This window comes from Molothrus ater, chromosome 4, assembly GCF_012460135.2.
Source record: "Molothrus ater isolate BHLD 08-10-18 breed brown headed cowbird chromosome 4, BPBGC_Mater_1.1, whole genome shotgun sequence".
In the NCBI taxonomy this organism is placed as follows: Eukaryota; Metazoa; Chordata; class Aves; order Passeriformes; family Icteridae; genus Molothrus; species Molothrus ater.
This window is the reverse complement of record NC_050481.2, coordinates 12,334,000-12,351,335: the sequence shown is the minus strand read 5'-3', so window position 1 is coordinate 12,351,335 and position 17,336 is coordinate 12,334,000. Positions and strand designations below refer to the sequence as shown.

Here is a 17,336-nt window from a genome sequence, read left to right as displayed (position 1 = left end):
TCAAGCTCACATGAATTCCATGCCTCCTGCCCTAAGGCTGTGGGAGTGCAGCCCAGCACTGGCCTGTCCTGCACTGCAACAGGGACACTCTGGAGCACAAGACTTTGGTTTAGTGATGGAGGCCCACCTTCTGGCAACAAGTTCTCCACTATAGCTCTCCTTTCTTCTCCTCAAATCCCACAGGGAACTTGTGCCAACTTTTTCACTTGGCTTCAAGTAAACAGGTGGATTTTTCCACACATTCCTTTGCAGTGACAAAACAATGGAAATGCCACACAAGCACAGCAACAGCCCCTAAGCCTGCATTCAAGAACATGGCTTTCATGTTTACTTCTTCCAAGGGTTTATCTTAAGCCTCTGAATGAAGGAAAGAAAAGCTGCATGATAAGGCAGGTTATTCTGATTGTATCTGAGTTGTTCTCTTACTCCTCAAAAGACACTCAGATCCCCTGGCCAGCAGGACTTGTAGCTGCAGAGAAACACCTTGTCATGTGCAGCCCAGTGCTCTGGGCTGCCACTGGCAGTGCAGTGCCAGTGACCAAAGCAGAGCAGCAGGGCTCGCTAAGTCCTAACTGAACCAGTCCCTCCCCTCTCAACATTCCCAGCAGCAGCCTCCTGCACTCGCCCTGCCTCAGCAACCCCAACACTTAGTAAAAATGTGGACCCAAGGCCATAGATAAAGAGCAGAGATTCCCAGAAGGGTACATAGAAACTCATCAGGAGCCTGCCAGCTCCCACAGTCACTGGCGGGCACAGAAGCGGCTGCACTTCCATTGTGAACTGAGATTACATCAAAGAGAATCCCCCAGCAAAAGGTCAGTGACTAATCCACCGAGCTGTGGCACAGTGTATCACTCACTCTGCCTTGGAATGACACATGGAGACAAAGGGGAAAAAGAGACAGAAAATCTATCCTGGTAGAAATAACACCTCTGGCTACTGGCTATGCAAAGTGCATTTCTGAAAGCCTCAAATAATTCACAAATTATTGAGATAAGCAGGGGAGGCAGCGAAAGCTGAGCCACTGTGAGGGTGAAACAGACAGGTGAGAGAAAAGCACCACATATCTATATTCAGTCACTGGCAGTTTCACAGCGATGTCCAACTCCCCTTTAATGGGAAATGCTGAGCACGATGGAAAACATGGACAAAGCGCGAGGGCACAAATGTTAACAGGTCATCAACCCTGCAGATGCTCTCTGGACTCCCAGCCTGTCCAGCCCCTGTCTCTGCTGACCAGAACCTGAGTAAACACCTGCTTTACCTAACTGCAGGAAATCCATCTGGCACTTTCTGCTCAGGAAGTGGTACTGGAAATCCTAGACGAGCTCCATGCTCCCACTGCAGAGCACAGAGCCCAGCTCATGGCCTTGGGGCAGCCTGACCAACCTGTGGGCATGCTTGGCTCCTCTAACCTTCATCAGGAGTTCATTACATTCTAATCTACTCTAGAAGCAAGCCCTGCATGCTTTGAACATGTTTCAGACCAAACACAAATATCCAAGCCAGAGCAATTTGCCTCTCTTTGCTGTAATCAGGCTCCCTGGCAGAGCTGCTGTAGCACCCAGGCTTCACCTGCCCTATGAGTTCAAAGGCTGCAGTAACAACTGATGCCTATTCCACAGCAGCATATTCCACACGCAGGGCAAGCAAACGAGGGAATATTTAACCAGTGCTCCTCCTCTGCCTCACAATTGGATGTGTCATTTATTAAATTGTGTGTGTTTTCCAGCTCTGCAGCTCCTTTCTGAAAGGCCATCACACAGTCCCCATTTCCAGTGCAAATTGCTTCATAAATGCGAAGTTAAAGGATAACATTACATTTCCCATTGCAATTAGGCAGGGCTCCTGACAGACAGGGATAATGTGTTCCACATACAGGTTGTTACTTACTAGAGAGGAAGCTGGCAAGGTCTGTGCTTTCACAAGCCATTGGATACCAAAAAACTCAAATGCTGGAGGCCCTGGTGTGTCCCTGTTTCTCCCACAGACCCAGGGAGGGACTCCTCTGAAGGGACTGGCCCCATTGCAACTCTGCACGGCAGCAAATCCTCATCCTAGCCCCCACCAAAGCCTCACATCCTTGTTCACAACTCACCAGGAGGAGGGAAAGTATCCAAGTCCGGCACACGCTGACAGGTAAGTTTCTAGGTGAGCTAACCCTGATTAGATCTGACTGAGGTCCAACTTCATTTCTCAACCAGGCTGTGATCTTTATTTACCTGGATGCTCTGCTGCTGCTGTCAGGTGGAATAACTCTGCACTGGGCTTCTCTAACTCACCAGCAGAGGAATAATTGAAGGGGAGGTTTGCTGGGACCTGATGAAGCAGTCACGATGCACAGCTCCATCCCCTGGCCTTTACCTCCATGCTTCCTAAAACAGCCTTTAGCCAGTGTCTATGCACAGACAGAAGGGTGAAGGAGGTTTCAGATTTAACAGCACCCCACCAGCAGACTCCTTTTGGGGGTCAACAGGAACTACTGACAAAAACGTGGCTCACCCCTGTGCACCACGTGCTCATGCAGCTCCTGCTCCTGTCACAAGCAAGGATGATGTCAGGCTCATCCAGCACGGGAGGCTGCCACCAAAGGCAAGGGAACAGCCATCCTCTCTTCTTTAGGGATGGCAAATCTCCCCAGCCACGGGGCGCTCCAGCAGTGTTTACAGCTGGTACAGCTCCAGCATTCACGACATTAAGGACATTACTTGGCCCCATCAGGCACTGCTACAGCAATAACAAAACAGTGAGTCAGAGGAGCACAGGCAACATGTGCTCCACACTACCTGTCTGGTCCTGCTCAAGACAGGATTACAAATTACGTAAGTCATCTGCAGGACAAAAAGCAACCAAAATTATTTTTGTGGAGAAGAGAGGCAGAGGAGGAAATGAAATGTTAATACCTAAAATTTAGGAACCATTGTTTTCCTTCCAGCCATTTTTATAGATCAGATCCCTTCTCAGCCCTACCAGCCTGCATTTAGTTTGTGAAACAAAAGGAAATCTCACAAGTTATGGTGCTAATTTAGTTATTATTAATTATTGCTACTGTTCAGAATAAGCAAAATGTGGTAAGAAGAGTTCAAGTGCTGCCTGAGCACAGGTGAAGTCAAAGCAACAATCAAGAGATTAGGTGCTTGCCAAAATAATCTGTGCAGGTTGCAGGGATGAATTAAATGATCCTCAGTATGAAGGAAGGAGATTGAGGTTGGGCTTTCTTTTGCGTTTTTAAGGCCCCCATTAGTAAACAAAGCTACTAGGCCCTATGGAAAGACCATCTGGCTGCCTGTGGGTGTTTGATAAATCTGCCCTGTGCAGAAAGGTGCATAGTCCTGTGGAAAAGGGGCCTTTTCTGTTGAGCCAGGCATGGGGAGCAGGAGCAGTGCCAGGTGGGCACATCTGTGTGGGACACATGATCAACTGGCTGCTCTAGTGTGTGACTCCTCATAAAATCCAGTGCTGGAACAGCTCACACTGCTCCCACCTCCACCCATCTCTTCTGCATCTCATTGGCATTTGAGAACATTAATTGACTCATTATTTAAATTCTTGTTCAAGGGAGGAAGCTGATTAAGGCAGGCAGATGCAGGATCTCCAGACGGCGTTGTTGTCCCGGCAGTTTACCCGAGTTATTACAATGCTTAGGAGGTAATAGGCAGGAGAACAGGGAATGAGGCCTGGGAAGGGGGGTCTTCACAGGATGGGCTTTAACCCACAGTGACACAGCCCCAGCCCCGCCCAGGCTCCAGCAGAACAGCTCAGACATCTCAAACCCAACCCAGCAGCAAGGGCTGGTTCAAGACACCCCATCTGCCTGCACAGCAGCTTCGCACAGCCAGGGAGAGGAGGAGGAGGAGCCCTTCCCTGCCCAGCTTTGGTGTAGTGGTCTTGACTGTACTGAGAGCCTCACTGCTGGTCCCTTGACTTTCAGAGGCACAAACACCAACCTGAAGCAGGAAAATATCCCTCATGGAAGTCTACTAGGAGTGACAAAGCAGACAATAAAAAAATGGCTCCTTTGGTGCTGTTATGATCTGTTTGGTGCTGTTATGATCTCTTTGGTGCTGTTATGATCACATAAATACAAAATTAAGGATTTGTTAAAAGGCAGATTACATAAATATATACTAAGGTTCTTCTAAAAATGGAGATGATTCACCCACTGGAACCAAACAGCTCCTCTGAAGCTATTCAGAAACAGACATGAACACTTGGAAGTGTCCCCATTACCAACCCTGAAGTCCTGCAGCTTCTCCCACAGTGACTTCTACAATGCCTGTAAATGTACCTGTGTGGAGGGCAGATACTTCTGGAGTCTGCTTACTTAGCAAACTGCTCCTCCATAACTTACAAGGAGAATGGGCCAATTCTATCAAAAGGTGGCATTAAAAAAAAGACAAGCTAACAATTGCTCTCAAATCCAGACTGCACGTGGAGCCATTTCAGAACCTGATGGGTGCACTGAATTTCCATGGAAACTCAGCCACCCAAAATGTACAAACACTTGTGAAGCCAGAAGTAGTCAGAATTTGCCAAGGTAGATTTTGCCCAGCAGAAGGGAGTTAAGCACTGAAAAAAATTACTGTTTTTTCCCTCCCTAGCATGGCCCAGACACTACACTAACCCAAAGGTTAATCTCTATCCACACCAGCAGCTCAGTTTCTCTCCCTGAGACCGATCCTGGCTCTCAATGTTCCCCAGCACTGTGAGGGATGCCAACTGGACGTGTGCTGGTACCAGTGTGGAAAACAGTGCCAGCAACACTCCTCCAGAGAATCACAGCCCAGGGAACTCTTCTCAAAGAATCCCTTTTCCACTGTACTTAGAAGAATGTTTAGATGCCTGAGGAGAGCTTTGAGAGAGATAGAGCAGGTTTTCAGAGGAAACAAAAGCCAAAATTGCAACTGAAGAGCTAGATCAGATTTCACTGCTGCCCTAGCAGAGTAACTCTCTTGACAACATATATACAGGACAGCTTAAAAAGTGTGACATGTGTGCCCCGGAAAAGGGGACAGGCAGACAGCCTGATGTGCTAAGAAATGAGAAACCTACCTGAATCTGCACAATATTTTGGAGGTGCTCAGTTTGAAGTACCTGTCACTGTTTGCAGCTTGAGACTGACACCACGCCCCACCCTGTTCCACTGCTGACATCTTCACATCCTCTTTTCCACATCTCTCCCGCTTCAGTGGCCAACCCACAGCCTGCCCCAAAATGGTGGTGACTGACCCACAGCCTGCTGAGGGCCACAAAATGGCGGCAACTGACCCACAGACTGCTGAGGGCCACAAAATGGCAGCTGCTGACCCACAGACTGCTGAGAGCCACAAAATGGCGGTGACTGACCCACTCTGCTAAGGGCCCCAAAATGGCGGCCACTGACCCACAGATGGCTGAGGGCCACAAAATGGCTATGACTGACCCACAGACTGCTGAGGGCCACAAATTGGCAGTGACTGACCCACTCTGCTAAGGGCCTCAAAACGGCGGCCACTGACCCACAGATGGCTGAGGGCCACAAAATAGCAGTGACTGACTCACAGCCTGCCCCAAAATGGCGGTGACTGACCCATGTCCTTACACAAAATAGTAGTGACTGAGCCACAGCCTGCTGAGAGCCCCAAAATAGATGGATCTCTGTGTGTGTATAAGAGGCAGACAAAAGTCAAAGATTTGATTCTCCCAGACAGAGAGGGAGAAAAAAATTAAGTTTCTGTTTACAGGGTTTCAGTAAATTTCATCAGGTATCCAAACACTTCTTCCCGTAAAAGCTGATACCTGTGCATTGAATAAACACTGCAACCAGCAACTCCTATGACTATGAGACACAGCACTTGGCGTGTCCACTTGGCCTCAGCTTTTGGAAAGGCTGTTTGCAGGACTCCTCCAGCCCTGCCCAGCTTTGCCAGGTCTGCTGTGCTGACACTGATGCAGGGGCTGTGGGAATGGGAACAGCTCTGGGAGAGCAGGAGCAGCAGGAGTTAAGCACAAGTAGTGCTTTAGGGAGAATAAAAGCTGCTGTAAGAGGAAAGCTGGCTGCCTGACAAACACGTTCCAGCAAATATCATTATCTTTAAGGTCTGTTGCTTTACCAGTCAGTGGTAGCTGATAACAGACACGATGAGAGTGAGTGGCTGAGGACAGAATATTCCCTGTAAAAGCCCTGATTTACTTGCTCTCTCACAATGATGAGCTGAATGCCCAACCCATGTGTCGGTGCCACAGGAATGGGAAAGCAGACACTGCCTGCCCAAATGCCCCTCTGTGGGGGCACAGGGGGACTAGGCCAGCTCCCCACCCCTGGTTTTACCCCCCATTTGAAGCTCAGTGCAGAGGAGCAGGAGCTGCCAGCTCCCTGTTCTGTCCGGGGCTGGTGCTGATGAGCTGGGCAAAGGCTTCCCAGGCCTGGTGCCAGGCAAACCGGTCCCTCCTGGCAGCGCCAGACCGGAGCCCTGGAGGCAGGAACAGAGAGCACGGCATAGTGGCACTTGCCAGCTCACAGGAACTAAGGAAAAAAACAACTGCTTGCTTCAATCCACAACAAAAAATAGATTGTGCCATTCAAAATGTGACATAAATAAGAAAATGCAGAAGAAAATAATCTTATAATTTCCTATTTTTTGTCCAGTCATACCCTGGTCGATTCTTCTAAAAAGACTTCACAGAAAGAAAAAAAAAAAGAAAACCCATCAACCCAAACCTTCTCCAACTCATTGTCAGAATTATTTAGACCCAGAGGAAAAGTCTGTTGTTAAGAACATAAAGCAAGGTAAATCCAGGTAAATGAGTGCTGGGATAAAGTCTGCACAGTCTTGGGGGAATCTCTTCCTTTTAATTTGCCAAGACTGTGTCAGGGAAGCTCAAGGAGCAGCCGAGATCCCCAGGCCTGCTTAGGCCAGTGAAGTACACGTGCCTTAGGTATTGCTGCAGAGTGTACCCTGAACTACATGCTTCTGTTTGTGGGGAACAACCAGCTGACAGCAATATCTGGGCCCCCTGCTTCTGCTGGGGAAAGACATTTCCTTCAAGTGCTCCTTTACTGATAAAGGCAGACATTGACCTTTAATTAATGCTTTGGACTGCCAGTGTCCAGAGCCTAGGACTCATTCTTTCTTCTCCACAGAGCTGGTGATATTAGTGTAGGTTTTCCTTCTGTTTTCAATTCTTTGTCCATGACAGATTTCACAGCAGGAAACAGTTCTGTGGCATATGGCCACTAAATTACTGAAACTTCAGAAACTTCTGTCCATGAGTTAATTTTAAAACTGAAGAAACATAATTTTTTTTTTTAAACACTTCACTAGACCACATAAAACCCTTCCCTCTTTCCCCAGCCTTGGATACACTCTCTCCTGAGTTGCAGAACCAGCCCTGCCATGGCTGTCCCTGCACAAGGGTGTGAAGCATATATAGTTGGCATAAAGTTCTGTAGATGCATCAGGACTAGGGAGGAACTGCGAAAAAAGGGGAAAACATCAAAAAAGGAAACTCACAGAATTACCAATCCAAACCCACAGAGTCACTGGAAAATCAGACAAACTAAAGCCACACATGCTTTGGGCATCTCCGGGTCTCCCTTTGCCCTGTGCCAGGATAGATTCTTCTCATGTCAGCCCGAACACGTTCCTTCTGGAGTGCATGAGACAGCTCTGTGGAACCATGTGGTAACAAGTAAATTGCATCTTCAGGCTCTAGCCAAAATACTGTGAAAGATAAGCTGTCTTGGGTTTGGGTTTTTTTAACTTGACAAAGGAGGAACTGGGCAAACCTAATGATTTAAATGAAGGAGTTTGGGTAGGATTTCTTGTGAGGATACACCACCAGCAAGACAAAGCTTGCAGGTGCAGGGGTGGTGAAAGCAGGCAAACACAGCAGCCCTGGCCAGGCTGAGTACCTGGGGCTTAAACTGGGCAGAGCCAAGAGCCCTTCCTTCCCAGCCCAGCTCAGCAAACCACGACGGCAACACAAGAACTGTGAGCCCAGATGAAACCATCCTAAAGCCCCAGCAGAACCTCTCTGCAACCCAGGGAGCTCTTCTGCAAACCAGGAGGCTAATGCTGCTCCCAACATCCTGATTGGATCTGGCATGGCCAAGGTTTCTCAGTGAGAAAATGTACAGCTCCCTAATGCTGTTGACAGAAAGCCACACTCAGACCTTTTCAGAGGCTCTCAGGAGTTATTATCACAGATTAACTATGGCGGGAGCAAAAAGGTTTAAAGTCTTGTTTAGAGTTAGCCTGTGGCTCCAAATTAGCAACTTCTCTCTGAAATGATCAATTGAGTCACAGGCGTTAATGAGTCAGGCTTAGCCAGAGGGGTGAGGAAGGAGGGAGAAAGATCTAGAGCCACGGCTTTGCAAAAAGGCAGTATGAAAATCTCAGTAATTTCTGAAGTCAAACTGTGTTTTAATCAATGCCTCCCAAATCAGATGAAGAAGCTACACTGTGACTTTCCCAGCTGTAAAAAATGGAAGTCTGGTTTCACATTTGCATGATTTTGAAGGTCAAATGCCTGCTATCCAAGTCTTACTGATCCATATGGACTAGAAATGCCACAATATGCAATCATCATGAAGGCAGATTGTCTCCTGTAAATCTGTCCTTTTTGTAACACATTCCAAATGTACCGTATTGGATGGATTATAAATCCATTCAGGAACCACAGACACTGCTGTAAGGAGCGGCACCGGTTTGTGGGAGGGATATGCGGGATGTGGTGTGTGCGTGGCTCTGGGAGCGGCAGGGACAGATGGCCCAGGCCTGCCCTCCCCAGAGTCAGCAGGAGCGCTGCCATCCCCTGCACACGACGGAAGCCTGCATTTGGGCAGAAAGGGGCCTTTATTAGCACAGGGCTGAGTCAGTCTGCATCTAGGAATGAAAAACATTGGAAAAACAGGCAGGCAGGGCTGTGGGAGCCATCCTCTGAAGGGAGGAGGCTGCTATTTGTCTCCCAGCTCCTCACTGAACGGTCTGGATGGTGCACAGGGCTAGGGAGCAGACGGCTACAATACTTTGCTCCTCCATTCCTCAGACATGGGAAAGCACAGGAATGCTGCTTCACATGAAACCAATAGCCATTACTCCCAAGTTAGGGACTTCAGAACAACATCCATTTTCCTCGAAGGGAAGGGCTGGGTGGTCCCTGCTCTTTCCCGCAGCCTCTGAGCACATGGCGCTTCCCTCTCTCCATTTTAACAGATCCCTTTACACGTTGCCATTTTTTCTTCCAGCACATGCAATTGAAAAGAGACATATGGAGACCAGCATGCAAACCCTGCAAACATTTCAGCTTTGCTTCAAAACTAATGCTAATCCATTTTTTTTAACTGCTTTTCTTCCCCCCACTTCTGCTACCTCTGGAGTGAGTTCTCAAGAATCCAGGGGGTAGCTTAAGCCAACACAGCAATTCTCAGCAAGTGGCAGTGTGCCTACCCACCAAATATTCTTCCTCTTGTCTTCTTTTTAAAACACGTGCAGACACAGGGTCACCCACAGCATTCCCACAAGAGCCTGGGAGCTGCTGGCATGGAGAGCTGGGAGCTGCACATCTGGGAAACCACATCCTGACAGCAATCCACCCAGAGCTGTATCAGACACCAGATCCCCTCTTTTTTCCCAGTGTCAAGGAAAAGCCCCTGCTGCAAAATCCTGCTGCAAGGCTGTGCTGAGCATTACCTGGGAATGAGGCAGGCACGAGCTGAACAGACCTTTACAACAGAACGTGCATCTGCCAAGACAGAAATACCCGGCGAGCTTCTGGTGCTGGCAGCGTGTCAGGCGTGCAAGCTGTCTGCGCAGCGGCTCCCGACGGGCCTCCCGGGCTCCGAGTGCAGGTCCACGCTGGCCACGGAGCCCACGGACCACATGCTCCCTATCCCGCCACCCGAGCATGCACTGGATCGGCAGGGCTCCGGGCAAGAGGAACCCTTCCAGGGCTTTCTGTGCAAACGCTCTGCAGCAGGCACAGAGCTGCTTTTCCCCCTCTCACTCTCTTTTTGTTCAGTTGCCTGGCATCCGCTAACCCACAAGCTGCTGTTTCCCTTTCCAAAGAAGCTCTGATGGGTGGAGGGCCAGGAAAAATTAGCCCAACTGATGAATGCAATCTCGACAGAAAATATGTTTTTTATCAGAGACCACATGTTGCCAACAGCAATTAAAGTAAAACTGGGAGATTTCATGGGATATAAGCCTGCATAAAAACCCCCTGGACCCGCTGATCAGGTGTCTGTCTGCTCAAGAGGATTACTCGGGTGCCCCAGAGCCTGCTGCCACTGGGAAGGGCAGACAGGGCCTGGGGAGGGTGCCAAGAATGCCCAGAGCAGCACGTGTGCTCACTGGGAGCCTGCTGCCCACCCGGTGCTGCAGCTAGGAGAGTGCTCCCAGGCCTCAGAGGGAAGCACTTGGAATGCCAGCCATGGCACAGCAAAACCTGTCTCCAAGGTATATTTTACTTACTGGCCTTGCCTACAGCCCAAGGAACAAGAACAAGTGACCAGAGAGAATCAGAGCTCCAGCTGATGAGGACTTCCCCTCGTTAGTGCCATTTGCATTATCTATGTCACACTCCTGAACTGACAGAGGCTCGGCCTGTCAGCCATGAGAGGAGCTGAAAAAATCACCACAACTGGCAAAGGAATAATGGGAGTAAATAGCTCCTACATCCATCTGAGTGTGAGCAGCATGTGCAGCAGGCAAGCCCAGCGAGACCTTGGTGGCTGGATCCAGAGAAGAGAGAGCAGTGTGGATAACAAAGGATAAGGGGGTGATGCAGTGGGCAAACAACAAGGAAAAGGGGTAGGGCAGGAGCAGGTAAGGATCACTGAGCACTTTCCTGGAAAGCTGAAACCAAGAGGATTTATTTTTTGAATGAACCAGGGGAGGGCAGCTCCTGGGACCTAACTACTAAAATACCTTTGTAAACCTCTGTATAAATAGTTATCATCATGCCATAACAAACCACTTAAACCCCACAGATCTGCTTGGGGTACATCATCACACCGAAGCCCAGAGCTCTCTATTTCCATGAGTCAGGTGTTTGTTTTACTTCTGGGTCAGAAGACTTTTAGATAAGAAAAACAAAGCAGGATTTTAGGACTATCCTGGGATCAAAGGGAAGAAAGTTCATCAGTCCCAGGATTTCAGCCTAGACTGACTGTAGTAAGATTCTACAGTGACCATCAGCACCCACCAGAGAAGCCAGAAAACTTTATTCCTCAGACTGGTATATGAGGTAACATGATGAATTTATGTCACTCTGCATACATGCAGAACTAACTACACTCCTGTACACACAGATCGACCCAAATTCAGCCAGCCAGGGTGACAGCCAGCTCAGGTGTCTTGGACAAAGACATCTGGGAAGGTTTCTACAGAAGCACATCCCACAGGGCTGCAGCAAAGGGCTACAGGGAAATGTCCTTGGTGCAGACCCAACCCCAAAACCCTGCAAAGCCACTATTCCTGAAAACCAGCACCTCTCCCAGTGTCAGCACTGCTTCCACCTCACAGTGTCCTCTTGTTGTCACTTATCAATTAGCGGAACACTTATTTAAAGGATAAATACCATTAAAAAGCTGCTGTACATTCAACTGCAGCATGGCTGTGTGAGACCCAGGCCGGGGCTGTCACCAGAGCACCTGTCAGGCTCCTCCACAGGCAGAGCCACCAGAACAAGGAATCCAGGAGGCCCCACACCTTTCAGAGCACAGCTGGATATTAACATACGACAAAAAAATGCCCACATTGCTGCCTATGAGCTCTGATAATCTGTGACCAGTGGTGTCACAAGAGATGATTTCAGCACTGCTGGCACGATCTGCTCTCCCAGGCGTGGGGTTGGAACCTGTGCCACAAACCGGCGACGCTCTCACGGCCACGCTCGTCCCCACCAACAGTGACACCAAGTGACATCTGCATTTGGCCCATAAGCAGGGCAGTTCACCTGACACAGGGTGGCCCAATTACTGCTAAAGACCTTGTCTCTCTGATCTGGAGACGGCCCTGGATCCCAATACAGCTCCCATTTAAGACTATTACAGACGAATCAATCACCTGTCCAGAGGGAGCAGCACAGCGAGCTTGGCTGTCAGGAGAGGCTGCTCCTTGTGAGCAGTGCATCAGGCTCTGCCTGGAGAGTGGAAGTGACAAAGAGCCAGGCTCAGCATCCAGCAGTGACCTCCAGCAGGAGCAGCGGCAGCAGCCAAGTTGGGGAGGCAGCAAGGGTGCCACAGGGGGTGCCAGGAGAAGCCCAGGAGCACACAAAGCCTGCTCCTCCTGCCTGTGTGCAGTGAGTGCCATGCTGTCCTGGCCAGTCTGGGCCACAGGGGGAAGGGGCACCAAGTGCCATCCTGCTTCAGAAGTTCACTTCTGCATCTGTCCAGGGGAAATACAGCTACAGAGAACCATCTCCCTTTGACCCTCGGTACCACCAGGTTCTGGAGAGGAAGTGACTGTGTTTGCAAATAAACAGCACAATTTTGTCAGGTGCGTGGGCCATTTGCTCTGTAACACGCAAAGGCAGGGAGAGGAGGTTCTGGTTTATGTAAGATACCTGCCTTGCTCCCCATAAAACAGCCAGCCCCATGTGAACACAGGGCACGAACTGCACTGGCTTGTGTTCGTGGAGAAAACAGAGAGCAAAAGGGTTAAACAAAATCTCTGTATGGTCAGATCTAATTTAGCATCCTGATGCTGATCTAGAAGGGCAACTGCAAAGTAAATTAATAGCATTTCTGAAAAAACCAAACAAACCACCATTTAGGGGTTGTCCATAGGGATGGAAACAGGGTACCAATAGTCTGATGGAGATATCAAAATGATTACCCATAAAATGCTCATTTCTGACATGCCTGTAAAAGACATTTATTCAGAAAAACCCAGGGAAGGGACACAGAGATGAGCACCAAACAGCAGCAGTGGATCAAACCACTTCCTTTGATTCTAGTAAGTCAGAAGTTCAGTCCCGATGAGTGTTACACAACCCTCAGGAACCCCAACATCTAGGAAAAAAAAAATCAGAAGAGACACAAACCCAACATCCTCCGCCTCTGATGGAGCCAGAGTCCCCCAGGTCTGTGGCCCTCAGATGCATCCATGAATCCTAGAAGCTCATTACAGCTGAGGGTGACACAGTGCCATGCAGCAAAGACAAACTGCAGAATGAAGTCCACCTTCCATGGCAGGAATAATTCCTTGCACTAGAATTCAATTCAGCTCTACCTAACATAATGGGAGCCAGTGTGGGAATTAAAGAGAGCCAAGCTGGGAGGAAATGTAGTGTCTTTGCTGTTAATTGGGGGACAGTGAAACTACTGGCACATGTAAGACAGGGACAGCAATGTGCTGCTCCTCCCTGTAACTCAGGGTTAGATATTTATTTTCCTGGAAAGACCTCTAAGGAGCTGGGGATGTTAGATGCTACTCTTCATTCTCCACATGCTCCCGTAGCCTTTTCCCAGGCCTGGCCGGCCATCCAGTGCAGTGTGACGCCACTCCTCACCACAGGGCTCCTGGGGGAAAGAATTAGGAATACAATGAAATCCTGGAGGCAAATCTTTTCTGGGAGCTAAGTTGTGGCTCCACTGTGAGGGATACAGGGCCCAGCAGGCTGGACCAGCAGCACTGACATCAATGCAGCCAGGCAAATCTGTATATGATAACAATTTGGGTTGCATTTTATTCATAACCTTCAAACACCTTGTAGTGAAGACATTTTTAAAAGGAGAGAAGCCATGTGGAAGCAGCCTCCCTCCACAACAGAAGCCATGACATTAGTCCAAAGAGCAATATCTGGTGCACACAAAGAAATGCTCCTGAAGAAATTAATTTGGAATACCCTTGGTCACGTCCTAAACTACAGTTGCGGATAGGGTGAGTCTCTGAGAAAAACCAGACAGGATCCTCCACCATACCAGCACAGCCGCCAGCAAGGGCAGACAAGTCTTCATGGCCTTAAACCCCTTATTTGCCAGAGTATTTCCTTTTTTGTCCAGCTAAGTACCTTATTCTCATTAAATCTCTATTTCACATGCTGAAATCTTAGCTGCCTGGACTACTAAATTCCATCTGATGCTTCCCATGAAGTTTGTCAGTGCTCTGCTTTGAGCTCAGTCCCATTCAAGCACAAGCGATAACAGTCTGCATCTTCCCGAGGAGCTGGGGCTTGCTGCGTTACCATGGCAGTGCCAGGCTTGTGTCGGAGCTGGGGGTGGTTTGTGCTTGCCTGGATGCAAAGTACTGTCAGAACACCAGGGGTTAGCAAGCAGGGCCCATGGAAAAGGCCACGGTGACAGTCCAGGCACGAGAGCAGTGACTCTATGGTTTATGATGACAAGACTTCACCCTCTGCCTCTCACACCCCCAGGGGACCCGGGTTCTGCTGGACAGAGCTTGGCAGAGCCCTTTTCCAAGCTAAGTCATCCCTGCCTGGTACCAAGCTATGCACCCACTGTGAGACATCCTGGGACAAAGACTGAGAAAATGTATCAGAATTAATGTAATTACCTGTGAAAATTGTAACTGACATCTAATTAATTTTTTATCTGCTCAAGTGCTGGCTGAACACAACAGGCCACCACCATCTAATGGTCTGATTCCACTACATCCAGCCATGGAAAATTGGGAAAAAATCCAGGGATGACTTAGAACACAACCAGCCTTCCCTCATTCCCTTCTCACCTGGGCAACCCAGCACAGAGCAGGCCAGAGCTATGGTCACAATAAGGGAAGGAACAGGAACCAAGACCTTTGTCACAGCATATGCCGCAGTCGGGATGGCCATCATAAACAGTCACCATAGGATCTCAGAAAGATTCAACCCATACAGAATAACATCATGTCACTTCAGAAGGCTGCAGGCATCTGTCCTCCTTGTTCTTTAGCCCCACTTTTTATACCCTCATGTTCATGCACTGCATCTGTGCACCCTCTGTTCCCTGGGTGATTGGTCAGTGCCCCTGGGCACTCCATGGCTTGTTACCTTCAACAAGGTTCACCTGCTGCTCACAGCTGGAGCCCATTGGGGATGAGGCTCAGCAGCAGCCCCACTCCCAATTCCACAACCTGTGTGCCTACAGACCTTCACCAAGTAGGACCCTGTTGTCAGATGGTGCCAGGTCTCTGCTGTTCCCAGGACAAATGTCCCTTTGCACTCTCCAGCATTTCAGATCGCTTCCCATACACAGACATGCATGGGAATTGATACCTGTGTCCCTGAACAGCCACAGAATGGATCCTCTTACATGGATATTTGTGAACACTTTCTTACAGAGGCTGTGATGGAATTAGAGGTGCTGTGGGCACCTGCAACACTCCATCCCTGAGGTCCTGGACACCTCCTGTGTCCCTCAAAGCTCCAACCACAGGACACAGTAGGGAAACGCAGGGAGCTTACCATGGTACTCCATGATGCCTTGTGCTGGAGCTGCTCAAGAATGGACCGGGAGTTATTTCTGTTTAAGCCATAGGTATTTTCAGGGACTTCCAGTTGCTGCAGGACACCTGATCCCCACTCTGACAATTCAGCCCCTTTCCCTGCAGGAATAAAATCTGAAACCCAATCCAATGTGGTGAGAACCCGAAATCTGCCAATGGCACAGAGATATTGCTAGGCTCTGTCCTGGGCCTCTTAACACACAATCTATATCCACTTCCCAGAAGATCTTAGGCAACTTGGAACAATGATTCCAGGCTGCTCTGGCTCCATGGGAGTCATTGGCAGATCTAGGTGTTCTCAGGTATTAAGGAAGCACTCCATAGGTAGAGACTGGAGCCAGGACTGCCCGTGGTGTCTGGCATGCTGTGGGTGCTCTGGTAGCCTCTGCCCATCCTTATACAGCCCAACTCCAATTACAACCTCATTTCACTTAACGGGGCCTTGATGGCAATTTCATTACTCAAAAAGTCACATTTATTAGTCCATTGTAATGTGTTGTGATTGTAACTCTAATGCTAATAGGAAGAAGTTTAACCTCATTCCATTTTCCATACAGTTAAAAACCTGGTTACAATGGTCATAAATCAGGGTTTCAAATGTCATAAAAGCAGAGTTGCAGCTCTGCACTACGCACATCTTTTTTTAATCTTTGCATTTCATATTAATCTCAGATCCAGTCTTTCACAACTCCACTTACAACCCACATTTTATTTAGATTATCATTATGATAGCAGAAAAAAATCCTCACCCTGCATATAATTTGCATGATTTAGGTAGACTGTGTTTTCAATTACATTAATAACCTAAAATGAGGCAGACTGATTAGAACCCTTTCTCTCACTTAGAACGAATATTTTCATTAGTGATGTCTTTGGAGATGCCCCTCCTTCCTCAGTATTCCACACACACACACCATGATGGATACTGTAAAGGAAACACTCCCTAACTTTGGTGCCAAGGGATCCTGCTCTTCATGGGAAGCCAGAGACAGAATGGCATGACCCTACAGAAAGACCCTGCATCTAGGCAGGAACTCCTCACCTCATCTCTTCCATTCAAGGGCACATCATTTCAATTTTTTCCTCAACTACTATTTTCAGAGATGCTTCTTAGAAAATAACTAGTTTTGTCCTAAAGGCATTTCAATACAATCACAGAAGGTGTGGATCCAAAGTGCCTTGGGCTGGCTTCTTTGCTGGTAACCCACAGATTTTAACAACAAGGAACATGTACTAATCATGCCAAAAAGTTGAGGTTTGAGCTGAGACAAGGAGAACCTTAGCTTCATTCTACAGAGGAATGACGGCCCTGGAGGTTGTGCCTCACTGATCTTACAGCCTTGATACTAAGTTTATCTACCACTGCACGAATGACAGCCATAATGCCATGCCATGCCAAGAAAGAAAGAAAGAAAGAAAGACAGAAAGAAAGAAGGGATTGTCTCTGAAACCTTTTCAGTTTGATCTTCACGATCTCAGGTGAGCTGGAAGGTAGAAAAGATGGCACAAAGTAAGCACCTGTTAATCACAATATTCTTTTTCCATCAGCTCAAAGCCTCTGCAATGCTCGGAGGCAGACAGCAAGAGGAGTGTTTCAGTCCTTCGTTCCCAAAGCCCGAGCCACCACAGCTCTAAGTAGTGCCTACTCAGAGTCCCCACTGCCAGAGGTGAAAGCAGAAGGAAGGAAATGCTGCTATTGGAGACCATAGCAGGAGAGAGAAGATGGGCCCATTCTCCTGCTGGAGCACCCCGCAGGCTGTTAATTTGGGTTACAGACAGAAATGGATATGCACTTTGCATCTCGGGCAAGGTTTTCCTTTAAAAAGGCTCGCCTTGCACACCTGGAGATGGACTGACAGACCTGTCACAGCCAGGCTCCCTTGCACACCCAGAGAAGGGCTGACA

The 17,336-nt window shown here is 48.5% G+C and overlaps 1 long non-coding RNA gene across 2 annotated transcripts in view; it reads right to left on the bottom strand.

Annotated features, from left to right (window-relative positions):
• The window catches only part of LOC118686174 (uncharacterized), a 79,161-nt gene extending 69,264 nt beyond the window's left edge, over positions 1–9,897 (bottom strand). For both annotated transcript variants that reach the window (XR_004980124.1, XR_004980125.1), the window contains exon 1: positions 9,675–9,897. This is a non-coding gene — a long non-coding RNA (uncharacterized LOC118686174). The remainder of the gene's footprint in view (positions 1–9,674) is intronic.
• Between the last annotated feature and the right edge of the window lie 7,439 nt (positions 9,898–17,336).